Here is a 12,068-nt window from a genome sequence, read left to right as displayed (position 1 = left end):
GGATGCTTGCCTTCCCAGTGTATTTCTCAAGCTCTTGAGAGCATATGCTATTTCCATGGGAACGCAAATAAGTTCATACTTTACATTTGTGTGTGACAAAAGGGGAAAAAAACTATTTTGTGTAAAATGCCAGCAGAGAGTGTTTCTGCCCGGTCTCGAACCGGGGACCTTTCGCGTGTGAGGCGAACGTGATAACCACTACACTACAGAAACAGCTGCTTGCTCACCTTTGTAGGGACTGGGAGAACAGGTGCAAAGGGCAGTGCAAGTGGACCTGCTTAAAGACTAATCAAATGCCTTGCGCCTGAAGCTCACACAATCCAGCCTAAAACATACGTCCTATCAAGCATGCGCACATATACAAGTATGCCAGCTGAGGGCCTATGCAGCGTACAGAGGGAAGGACATATTTCCACTTTGAGATCGGACGGCCAAAACTCACAAGCAAATCAAGGAATGTTACTGAGAGCTAACAGAGAACACAAAGTGCTTGTCGCAAGGACATGGCACGCAAAGAGGTTCAGGAAGTGAATTGTTCATCGACTACTGCTTACCGAGAAAACCAGAGAGTCTGTCCAATGAAAATAACATTGAAAAAACAAAAAAAAGGAGCTCAAGTTAACCACCTTGATTGGGCTCGTCCGGGATTTGAACCCGGGACCTCTCGCACCCAAAGCGAGAATCATACCCCTAGACCAACGAGCCACGGTCCTTTGAGCATTTGACGGAATTGTCCTCAGCGTTTGCACCCCCCTTAGGATTCGAGGCCAAGAATGCCTATTCCTGAAGTTTGTTCCTGCCGCTGAAAGCCTTGTCGGTGTATGAGCCAAATGAATGCCCCAGTCGGCACGCTCTGACTGTCTTCACAGGTCTCCTCCTCATCCCGAAGGTTGGTGGCCCATTGACATCAGGGTGGAAGGTGCTTGCGATACACTGTTCCTTCCTTCCTTCCTTCCTTCCTTTATTCCTCTTATGCTGTTTATGTAATAAGAGGGGACGATACACAGAAGAGAGAAAGTGGCCCAACACACTAGACTAGCAGTCTTCTGATCAATCTGCAGCTGGCAAGGTGGGGGAGAGCCTTTATTTTGCACCTGCTGGGATCTGCATTGGCAGAAGCTCTGAGGGCTGGGCCTTTCCTTTTGCCTGTAAAAACAAAAAGCAGCCCTCCTCCCTCCAGCCCTGAGAGCATGGGCGTGACACTGGAAAAAGCAGCATCTCCCCTTTGGTAAAGATGACCATTGCACAGCTGCTCACTCAGAGCTCGATCGTGCTCGATCAGGCGAGATATATTTAGGTCACCAGCAAAGTCTGTTCTCTTTTCTTGCGTAGGGTGAGCATTCACAGAGCCCAGCTTCGTTGACAAGAGTGCAAAAGGTGTATACTAAAAGCTTTCTGCTTTACTTGAGCGCCATGGCCGTTATTATATTTTGGCTGCTCCAAGCAATCTCTGTCCAGCCGATGCAAATTTCCAGCTCAAATTTTCCCAGCACTCAAAAAGTCCCTCCTCCCTCCAGCTCTGCTTTCAGGAAGTTCAGCAGAAGCAGTCCAACTTCTGTTCCCACTTCAGAGGAAAAGCTTTCTCGGGCCAGAGAAAGCCAGGGAATCACTGTACCGGCAAGTGCATTTCTTACAACTGGTAATCCCTCAGAACACAGAAATGAAGAAGCTGTATATGAAAATGTATTATTTCTTTGGTACACTAACCTATGTAACTAATATGGACCATTTCAGAGGACGGAGCGGACCCAACTGTGATCCCAGAGACCCAAATACCCAGCAGTAGGGAAAATAAATCCTCTCTGTGCTCTGCAACATTACATACACAAAATGCAAGCGCGTGCATTTTTTTATTGGCCCCATATACAGAATACATGTGAGGATGCTTGCCTTCCCAGTGTATTTCTCAAGCTCTTGAGAGCATATGCTATTTCCATGAGAACGCAAATAAGTTCATACTTTACATTTGTGTGTGACAAAAGGGGAAAAAAACTATTTTGTGTAAAATGCCAGCAGAGAGTGTTTCTGCCCGGTCTCGAACCGGGGACCTTTCGCGTGTGAGGCGACCGTGATAACCACTACACTACAGAAACAGCTGTTTGCTCACCTTTGTAGGGACTGGGAGAACAGGTGCAAAGGGCAGTGCAAGTGGACCTGCTTAAAGACTAATCAAATGCCTTGCGCCTGAAGCTCACACAATCCAGCCTAAAACATACGTCCTATCAAGCATGCGCACATATACAAGTATGCCAGCTGAGGGCCTATGCAGCGTACAGAGGGAAGGACATATTTCCACTTTGAGATCGGACGGCCAAAACTCACAAGCAAATCAAGGAATGTTACTGAGAGCTAACAGAGAACACAAAGTGCTTGTCGCAAGGACATGGCACGCAAAGAGGTTCAGGAAGTGAATTGTTCATCGACTACTGCTTACCGAGAAAACCAGAGAGTCTGTCCAATGAAAATAACATTGAAAAAACAAAAAAAAGGAGCTCAAGTTAACCACCTTGATTGGGCTCGTCCGGGATTTGAACCCGGGACCTCTCGCACCCAAAGCGAGAATCATACCCCTAGACCAACGAGCCACGGTCCTTTGAGCATTTGACGGAATTGTCCTCAGCGTTTGCACCCCCCTTAGGATTCGAGGCCAAGAATGCCTTTTCCTGAAGTTTGTTCCTGCCGCTGAAAGCCTTGTCGGTGTATGAGCCAAATGAATGCCCCAGTCGGCACGCTCTGACTGTCTTCACAGGTCTCCTCCTCATCCCGAAGGTTGGTGGCCCATTGACATCAGGGTGGAAGGTGCTTGCGATACACTGTTCCTTCCTTCCTTCCTTCCTTCCTTTATTCCTCTTATGCTGTTTATGTAATAAGAGGGGACGATACACAGAAGAGAGAAAGTGGCCCAACACACTAGACTAGCAGTCTTCTGATCAATCTGCAGCTGGCAAGGTGGGGGAGAGCCTTTATTTTGCACCTGCTGGGATCTGCATTGGCAGAAGCTCTGAGGGCTGGGCCTTTCCTTTTGCCTGTAAAAACAAAAAGCAGCCCTCCTCCCTCCAGCCCTGAGAGCATGGGCGTGACACTGGAAAAAGCAGCATCTCCCCTTTGGTAAAGATGACCATTGCACAGCTGCTCACTCAGAGCTCGATCGTGCTCGATCAGGCGAGATATATTTAGGTCACCAGCAAAGTCTGTTCTCTTTTCTTGCGTAGGGTGAGCATTCACAGAGCCCAGCTTCGTTGACAAGAGTGCAAAAGGTGTATACTAAAAGCTTTCTGCTTTACTTGAGCGCCATGGCCGTTATTATATTTTGGCTGCTCCAAGCAATCTCTGTCCAGCCGATGCAAATTTCCAGCTCAAATTTTCCCAGCACTCAAAAAGTCCCTCCTCCCTCCAGCTCTGCTTTCAGGAAGTTCAGCAGAAGCAGTCCAACTTCTGTTCCCACTTCAGAGGAAAAGCTTTCTCGGGCCAGAGAAAGCCAGGGAATCACTGTACCGGCAAGTGCATTTCTTACAACTGGTAATCCCTCAGAACACAGAAATGAAGAAGCTGTATATGAAAATGTATTATTTCTTTGGTACACTAACCTATGTAACTAATATGGACCATTTCAGAGGACGGAGCGGACCCAACTGTGATCCCAGAGACCCAAATACCCAGCAGTAGGGAAAATAAATCCTCTCTGTGCTCTGCAACATTACATACACAAAATGCAAGCGCGTGCATTTTTTTATTGGCCCCATATACAGAATACATGTGAGGATGCTTGCCTTCCCAGTGTATTTCTCAAGCTCTTGAGAGCATATGCTATTTCCATGAGAACGCAAATAAGTTCATACTTTACATTTGTGTGTGACAAAAGGGGAAAAAAACTATTTTGTGTAAAATGCCAGCAGAGAGTGTTTCTGCCCGGTCTCGAACCGGGGACCTTTCGCGTGTGAGGCGACCGTGATAACCACTACACTACAGAAACAGCTGTTTGCTCACCTTTGTAGGGACTGGGAGAACAGGTGCAAAGGGCAGTGCAAGTGGACCTGCTTAAAGACTAATCAAATGCCTTGCGCCTGAAGCTCACACAATCCAGCCTAAAACATACGTCCTATCAAGCATGCGCACATATACAAGTATGCCAGCTGAGGGCCTATGCAGCGTACAGAGGGAAGGACATATTTCCACTTTGAGATCGGACGGCCAAAACTCACAAGCAAATCAAGGAATGTTACTGAGAGCTAACAGAGAACACAAAGTGCTTGTCGCAAGGACATGGCACGCAAAGAGGTTCAGGAAGTGAATTGTTCATCGACTACTGCTTACCGAGAAAACCAGAGAGTCTGTCCAATGAAAATAACATTGAAAAAACAAAAAAAAGGAGCTCAAGTTAACCACCTTGATTGGGCTCGTCCGGGATTTGAACCCGGGACCTCTCGCACCCAAAGCGAGAATCATACCCCTAGACCAACGAGCCACGGTCCTTTGAGCATTTGACGGAATTGTCCTCAGCGTTTGCACCCCCCTTAGGATTCGAGGCCAAGAATGCCTTTTCCTGAAGTTTGTTCCTGCCGCTGAAAGCCTTGTCGGTGTATGAGCCAAATGAATGCCCCAGTCGGCACGCTCTGACTGTCTTCACAGGTCTCCTCCTCATCCCGAAGGTTGGTGGCCCATTGACATCAGGGTGGAAGGTGCTTGCGATACACTGTTCCTTCCTTCCTTCCTTCCTTCCTTTATTCCTCTTATGCTGTTTATGTAATAAGAGGGGACGATACACAGAAGAGAGAAAGTGGCCCAACACACTAGACTAGCAGTCTTCTGATCAATCTGCAGCTGGCAAGGTGGGGGAGAGCCTTTATTTTGCACCTGCTGGGATCTGCATTGGCAGAAGCTCTGAGGGCTGGGCCTTTCCTTTTGCCTGTAAAAACAAAAAGCAGCCCTCCTCCCTCCAGCCCTGAGAGCATGGGCGTGACACTGGAAAAAGCAGCATCTCCCCTTTGGTAAAGATGACCATTGCACAGCTGCTCACTCAGAGCTCGATCGTGCTCGATCAGGCTCGATCAGGCGAGATATATTTAGGTCACCAGCAAAGTCTGTTCTCTTTTCTTGCGTAGGGTGAGCATTCACAGAGCCCAGCTTCGTTGACAAGAGTGCAAAAGGTGTATACTAAAAGCTTTCTGCTTTACTTGAGCGCCATGCCCGTTATTATATTTTGGCTGCTCCAAGCAATCTCTGTCCAGCCGATGCAAATTTCCAGCTCAAATTTTCCCAGCACTCAAAAAGTCCCTCCTCCCGCCAGCTCTGCTTTCAGGAAGTTCAGCAGAAGCAGTCCAACTTCTGTTCCCACTTCAGAGGAAAAGCTTTCTCGGGCCAGAGAAAGCCAGGGAATCACTGTACCGGCAAGTGCATTTCTTACAACTGGTAATCCCTCAGAACACAGAAATGAAGAAGCTGTATATGAAAATGTATTATTTCTTTGGTACACTAACCTATGTAACTAATATGGACCATTTCAGAGGACGGAGCGGACCCAACTGTGATCCCAGAGACCCAAATACCCAGCAGTAGGGAAAATAAATCCTCTCTGTGCTCTGCAACATTACATACACAAAATGCAAGCGCGTGCATTTTTTTATTGGCCCCATATACAGAATACATGTGAGGATGCTTGCCTTCCCAGTGTATTTCTCAAGCTCTTGAGAGCATATGCTATTTCCATGGGAACGCAAATAAGTTCATACTTTACATTTGTGTGTGACAAAAGGGGAAAAAAACTATTTTGTGTAAAATGCCAGCAGAGAGTGTTTCTGCCCGGTCTCGAACCGGTGACCTTTCGCGTGTGCGTGATAACCACTACACTACAGAAACAGCTGCTTGCTCACCTTTGTAGGGACTGGGAGAACAGGTGCAAAGAGCAGTGCAAGTGGACCTGCTTAAAGACTAATCAAATGCCTTGCGCCTGAAGCTCACACAATCCAGCCTAAAACATACGTCCTATCAAGCATGCGCACATATACAAGTATGCCAGCTGAGGGCCTATGCAGCGTACAGAGGGAAGGACATATTTCCACTTTGAGATCGGACGGCCAAAACTCACAAGCAAATCAAGGAATGTTACTGAGAGCTAACAGAGAACACAAAGTGCTTGTCGCAAGGACATGGCACGCAAAGAGGTTCAGGAAGTGAATTGTTCATCGACTACTGCTTACCGAGAAAACCAGAGAGTCTGTCCAATGAAAATAACATTGAAAAAACAAAAAAAAGGAGCTCAAGTTAACCACCTTGATTGGGCTCGTCCGGGATTTGAACCCGGGACCTCTCGCACCCAAAGCGAGAATCATACCCCTAGACCAACGAGCCACGGTCCTTTGAGCATTTGACGGAATTGTCCTCAGCGTTTGCACATGCCTTTTCCTGAAGTTTGTTCCTGCCGCTGAAAGCCTTGTCGGTGTATGAGCCAAATGAATGCCCCAGTCGGCACGCTCTGACTGTCTTCACAGGTCTCCTCCTCATCCCGAAGGTTGGTGGCCCATTGACATCAGGGTGGAAGGTGCTTGCGATACACTGTTCCTTCCTTCCTTCCTTCCTTCCTTTATTCCTCTTATGCTGTTTATGTAATAAGAGGGGACGATACACAGAAGAGAGAAAGTGGCCCAACACACTAGACTAGCAGTCTTCTGATCAATCTGCAGCTGGCAAGGTGGGGGAGAGCCTTTATTTTGCACCTGCTGGGATCTGCATTGGCAGAAGCTCTGAGGGCTGGGCCTTTCCTTTTGCCTGTAAAAACAAAAAGCAGCCCTCCTCCCTCCAGCCCTGAGAGCATGGGCGTGACACTGGAAAAAGCAGCATCTCCCCTTTGGTAAAGATGACCATTGCACAGCTGCTCACTCAGAGCTCGATCGTGCTCGATCAGGCGAGATATATTTAGGTCACCAGCAAAGTCTGTTCTCTTTTCTTGCGTAGGGTGAGCATTCACAGAGCCCAGCTTCGTTGACAAGAGTGCAAAAGGTGTATACTAAAAGCTTTCTGCTTTACTTGAGCGCCATGCCCGTTATTATATTTTGGCTGCTCCAAGCAATCTCTGTCCAGCCGATGCAAATTTCCAGCTCAAATTTTCCCAGCACTCAAAAAGTCCCTCCTCCCGCCAGCTCTGCTTTCAGGAAGTTCAGCAGAAGCAGTCCAACTTCTGTTCCCACTTCAGAGGAAAAGCTTTCTCGGGCCAGAGAAAGCCAGGGAATCACTGTACCGGCAAGTGCATTTCTTACAACTGGTAATCCCTCAGAACACAGAAATGAAGAAGCTGTATATGAAAATGTATTATTTCTTTGGTACACTAACCTATGTAACTAATATGGACCATTTCAGAGGACGGAGCGGACCCAACTGTGATCCCAGAGACCCAAATACCCAGCAGTAGGGAAAATAAATCCTCTCTGTGCTCTGCAACATTACATACACAAAATGCAAGCGCGTGCATTTTTTTATTGGCCCCATATACAGAATACATGTGAGGATGCTTGCCTTCCCAGTGTATTTCTCAAGCTCTTGAGAGCATATGCTATTTCCATGGGAACGCAAATAAGTTCATACTTTACATTTGTGTGTGACAAAAGGGGAAAAAAACTATTTTGTGTAAAATGCCAGCAGAGAGTGTTTCTGCCCGGTCTCGAACCGGTGACCTTTCGCGTGTGCGTGATAACCACTACACTACAGAAACAGCTGCTTGCTCACCTTTGTAGGGACTGGGAGAACAGGTGCAAAGGGCAGTGCAAGTGGACCTGCTTAAAGACTAATCAAATGCCTTGCGCCTGAAGCTCACACAATCCAGCCTAAAACATACGTCCTATCAAGCATGCGCACATATACAAGTATGCCAGCTGAGGGCCTATGCAGCGTACAGAGGGAAGGACATATTTCCACTTTGAGATCGGACGGCCAAAACTCACAAGCAAATCAAGGAATGTTACTGAGAGCTAACAGAGAACACAAAGTGCTTGTCGCAAGGACATGGCACGCAAAGAGGTTCAGGAAGTGAATTGTTCATCGACTACTGCTTACCGAGAAAACCAGAGAGTCTGTCCAATGAAAATAACATTGAAAAAACAAAAAAAAGGAGCTCAAGTTAACCACCTTGATTGGGCTCGTCCGGGATTTGAACCCGGGACCTCTCGCACCCAAAGCGAGAATCATACCCCTAGACCAACGAGCCACGGTCCTTTGAGCATTTGACGGAATTGTCCTCAGCGTTTGCACCCCCCTTAGGATTCGAGGCCAAGAATGCCTATTCCTGAAGTTTGTTCCTGCCGCTGAAAGCCTTGTCGGTGTATGAGCCAAATGAATGCCCCAGTCGGCACGCTCTGACTGTCTTCACAGGTCTCCTCCTCATCCCGAAGGTTGGTGGCCCATTGACATCAGGGTGGAAGGTGCTTGCGATACACTGTTCCTTCCTTCCTTCCTTCCTTCCTTTATTCCTCTTATGCTGTTTATGTAATAAGAGGGGACGATACACAGAAGAGAGAAAGTGGCCCAACACACTAGACTAGCAGTCTTCTGATCAATCTGCAGCTGGCAAGGTGGGGGAGAGCCTTTATTTTGCACCTGCTGGGATCTGCATTGGCAGAAGCTCTGAGGGCTGGGCCTTTCCTTTTGCCTGTAAAAACAAAAAGCAGCCCTCCTCCCTCCAGCCCTGAGAGCATGGGCGTGACACTGGAAAAAGCAGCATCTCCCCTTTGGTAAAGATGACCATTGCACAGCTGCTCACTCAGAGCTCGATCGTGCTCGATCAGGCGAGATATATTTAGGTCACCAGCAAAGTCTGTTCTCTTTTCTTGCGTAGGGTGAGCATTCACAGAGCCCAGCTTCGTTGACAAGAGTGCAAAAGGTGTATACTAAAAGCTTTCTGCTTTACTTGAGCGCCATGGCCGTTATTATATTTTGGCTGCTCCAAGCAATCTCTGTCCAGCCGATGCAAATTTCCAGCTCAAATTTTCCCAGCACTCAAAAAGTCCCTCCTCCCGCCAGCTCTGCTTTCAGGAAGTTCAGCAGAAGCAGTCCAACTTCTGTTCCCACTTCAGAGGAAAAGCTTTCTCGGGCCAGAGAAAGCCAGGGAATCACTGTACCGGCAAGTGCATTTCTTACAACTGGTAATCCCTCAGAACACAGAAATGAAGAAGCTGTATATGAAAATGTATTATTTCTTTGGTACACTAACCTATGTAACTAATATGGACCATTTCAGAGGACGGAGCGGACCCAACTGTGATCCCAGAGACCCAAATACCCAGCAGTAGGGAAAATAAATCCTCTCTGTGCTCTGCAACATTACATACACAAAATGCAAGCGCGTGCATTTTTTTATTGGCCCCATATACAGAATACATGTGAGGATGCTTGCCTTCCCAGTGTATTTCTCAAGCTCTTGAGAGCATATGCTATTTCCATGGGAACGCAAATAAGTTCATACTTTACATTTGTGTGTGACAAAAGGGGAAAAAAACTATTTTGTGTAAAATGCCAGCAGAGAGTGTTTCTGCCCGGTCTCGAACCGGGGACCTTTCGCGTGTGAGGCGAACGTGATAACCACTACACTACAGAAACAGCTGCTTGCTCACCTTTGTAGGGACTGGGAGAACAGGTGCAAAGGGCAGTGCAAGTGGACCTGCTTAAAGACTAATCAAATGCCTTGCGCCTGAAGCTCACACAATCCAGCCTAAAACATACGTCCTATCAAGCATGCGCACATATACAAGTATGCCAGCTGAGGGCCTATGCAGCGTACAGAGGGAAGGACATATTTCCACTTTGAGATCGGACGGCCAAAACTCACAAGCAAATCAAGGAATGTTACTGAGAGCTAACAGAGAACACAAAGTGCTTGTCGCAAGGACATGGCACGCAAAGAGGTTCAGGAAGTGAATTGTTCATCGACTACTGCTTACCGAGAAAACCAGAGAGTCTGTCCAATGAAAATAACATTGAAAAAACAAAAAAAAGGAGCTCAAGTTAACCACCTTGATTGGGCTCGTCCGGGATTTGAACCCGGGACCTCTCGCACCCAAAGCGAGAATCATACCCCTAGACCAACGAGCCACGGTCCTTTGAGCATTTGACGGAATTGTCCTCAGCGTTTGCACCCCCCTTAGGATTCGAGGCCAAGAATGCCTATTCCTGAAGTTTGTTCCTGCCGCTGAAAGCCTTGTCGGTGTATGAGCCAAATGAATGCCCCAGTCGGCACGCTCTGACTGTCTTCACAGGTCTCCTCCTCATCCCGAAGGTTGGTGGCCCATTGACATCAGGGTGGAAGGTGCTTGCGATACACTGTTCCTTCCTTCCTTCCTTCCTTCCTTTATTCCTCTTATGCTGTTTATGTAATAAGAGGGGACGATACACAGAAGAGAGAAAGTGGCCCAACACACTAGACTAGCAGTCTTCTGATCAATCTGCAGCTGGCAAGGTGGGGGAGAGCCTTTATTTTGCACCTGCTGGGATCTGCATTGGCAGAAGCTCTGAGGGCTGGGCCTTTCCTTTTGCCTGTAAAAACAAAAAGCAGCCCTCCTCCCTCCAGCCCTGAGAGCATGGGCGTGACACTGGAAAAAGCAGCATCTCCCCTTTGGTAAAGATGACCATTGCACAGCTGCTCACTCAGAGCTCGATCGTGCTCGATCAGGCGAGATATATTTAGGTCACCAGCAAAGTCTGTTCTCTTTTCTTGCGTAGGGTGAGCATTCACAGAGCCCAGCTTCGTTGACAAGAGTGCAAAAGGTGTATACTAAAAGCTTTCTGCTTTACTTGAGCGCCATGGCCGTTATTATATTTTGGCTGCTCCAAGCAATCTCTGTCCAGCCGATGCAAATTTCCAGCTCAAATTTTCCCAGCACTCAAAAAGTCCCTCCTCCCTCCAGCTCTGCTTTCAGGAAGTTCAGCAGAAGCAGTCCAACTTCTGTTCCCACTTCAGAGGAAAAGCTTTCTCGGGCCAGAGAAAGCCAGGGAATCACTGTACCGGCAAGTGCATTTCTTACAACTGGTAATCCCTCAGAACACAGAAATGAAGAAGCTGTATATGAAAATGTATTATTTCTTTGGTACACTAACCTATGTAACTAATATGGACCATTTCAGAGGACGGAGCGGACCCAACTGTGATCCCAGAGACCCAAATACCCAGCAGTAGGGAAAATAAATCCTCTCTGTGCTCTGCAACATTACATACACAAAATGCAAGCGCGTGCATTTTTTTATTGGCCCCATATACAGAATACATGTGAGGATGCTTGCCTTCCCAGTGTATTTCTCAAGCTCTTGAGAGCATATGCTATTTCCATGAGAACGCAAATAAGTTCATACTTTACATTTGTGTGTGACAAAAGGGGAAAAAAACTATTTTGTGTAAAATGCCAGCAGAGAGTGTTTCTGCCCGGTCTCGAACCGGGGACCTTTCGCGTGTGAGGCGACCGTGATAACCACTACACTACAGAAACAGCTGCTTGCTCACCTTTGTAGGGACTGGGAGAACAGGTGCAAAGGGCAGTGCAAGTGGACCTGCTTAAAGACTAATCAAATGCCTTGCGCCTGAAGCTCACACAATCCAGCCTAAAACATACGTCCTATCAAGCATGCGCACATATACAAGTATGCCAGCTGAGGGCCTATGCAGCGTACAGAGGGAAGGACATATTTCCACTTTGAGATCGGACGGCCAAAACTCACAAGCAAATCAAGGAATGTTACTGAGAGCTAACAGAGAACACAAAGTGCTTGTCGCAAGGACATGGCACGCAAAGAGGTTCAGGAAGTGAATTGTTCATCGACTACTGCTTACCGAGAAAACCAGAGAGTCTGTCCAATGAAAATAACATTGAAAAAACAAAAAAAAGGAGCTCAAGTTAACCACCTTGATTGGGCTCGTCCGGGATTTGAACCCGGGACCTCTCGCACCCAAAGCGAGAATCATACCCCTAGACCAACGAGCCACGGTCCTTTGAGCATTTGACGGAATTGTCCTCAGCGTTTGCACCCCCCTTAGGATTCGAGGCCAAGAATGCCTTTTCCTGAAGTTTGTTCCTGCCGCTGAAAGCCTTGTC

The 12,068-nt window shown here is 47.4% G+C and overlaps 9 non-coding genes across 9 annotated transcripts; all 9 read right to left on the bottom strand.

Moving 5' to 3' along the window:
- Positions 1-140: 140 nt before the first annotated feature.
- TRNAV-CAC (transfer RNA valine (anticodon CAC)) lies at positions 141-213 on the bottom strand. Its single transcript has one exon. It is a non-coding gene; the product is annotated as a tRNA-Val (tRNA).
- A 420-nt stretch (positions 214-633) lies between these two features.
- TRNAP-UGG (transfer RNA proline (anticodon UGG)) lies at positions 634-705 on the bottom strand. Its single transcript has one exon. It is a non-coding gene; the product is annotated as a tRNA-Pro (tRNA).
- Positions 706-2,513: 1,808 nt separating this feature from the next.
- Positions 2,514-2,585, bottom strand: TRNAP-UGG (transfer RNA proline (anticodon UGG)). Its single transcript has one exon. It is a non-coding gene; the product is annotated as a tRNA-Pro (tRNA).
- A 1,808-nt stretch (positions 2,586-4,393) lies between these two features.
- TRNAP-UGG (transfer RNA proline (anticodon UGG)) lies at positions 4,394-4,465 on the bottom strand. The gene has a single exon. It is a non-coding gene; the product is annotated as a tRNA-Pro (tRNA).
- Positions 4,466-6,276: 1,811 nt separating this feature from the next.
- TRNAP-UGG (transfer RNA proline (anticodon UGG)) lies at positions 6,277-6,348 on the bottom strand. Its single transcript has one exon. It is a non-coding gene; the product is annotated as a tRNA-Pro (tRNA).
- A 1,777-nt stretch (positions 6,349-8,125) lies between these two features.
- On the bottom strand, positions 8,126-8,197 carry TRNAP-UGG (transfer RNA proline (anticodon UGG)). The gene has a single exon. It is a non-coding gene; the product is annotated as a tRNA-Pro (tRNA).
- A 1,315-nt stretch (positions 8,198-9,512) lies between these two features.
- Positions 9,513-9,585, bottom strand: TRNAV-CAC (transfer RNA valine (anticodon CAC)). Its single transcript has one exon. It is a non-coding gene; the product is annotated as a tRNA-Val (tRNA).
- Positions 9,586-10,005: 420 nt separating this feature from the next.
- On the bottom strand, positions 10,006-10,077 carry TRNAP-UGG (transfer RNA proline (anticodon UGG)). The gene has a single exon. It is a non-coding gene; the product is annotated as a tRNA-Pro (tRNA).
- A 1,808-nt stretch (positions 10,078-11,885) lies between these two features.
- TRNAP-UGG (transfer RNA proline (anticodon UGG)) lies at positions 11,886-11,957 on the bottom strand. The gene has a single exon. It is a non-coding gene; the product is annotated as a tRNA-Pro (tRNA).
- Between the last annotated feature and the right edge of the window lie 111 nt (positions 11,958-12,068).

The sequence above is a fragment of the Ambystoma mexicanum genome, chromosome 2q (genome assembly GCF_040938575.1).
Source record: "Ambystoma mexicanum isolate Mex_15411 chromosome 2q, UKY_AmexF1_1, whole genome shotgun sequence".
Classification (NCBI taxonomy): Eukaryota; Metazoa; Chordata; class Amphibia; order Caudata; family Ambystomatidae; genus Ambystoma; species Ambystoma mexicanum.
Note: the sequence above shows the minus strand (reverse complement) of the source record. Positions and strands in the feature narration are given on the sequence as shown.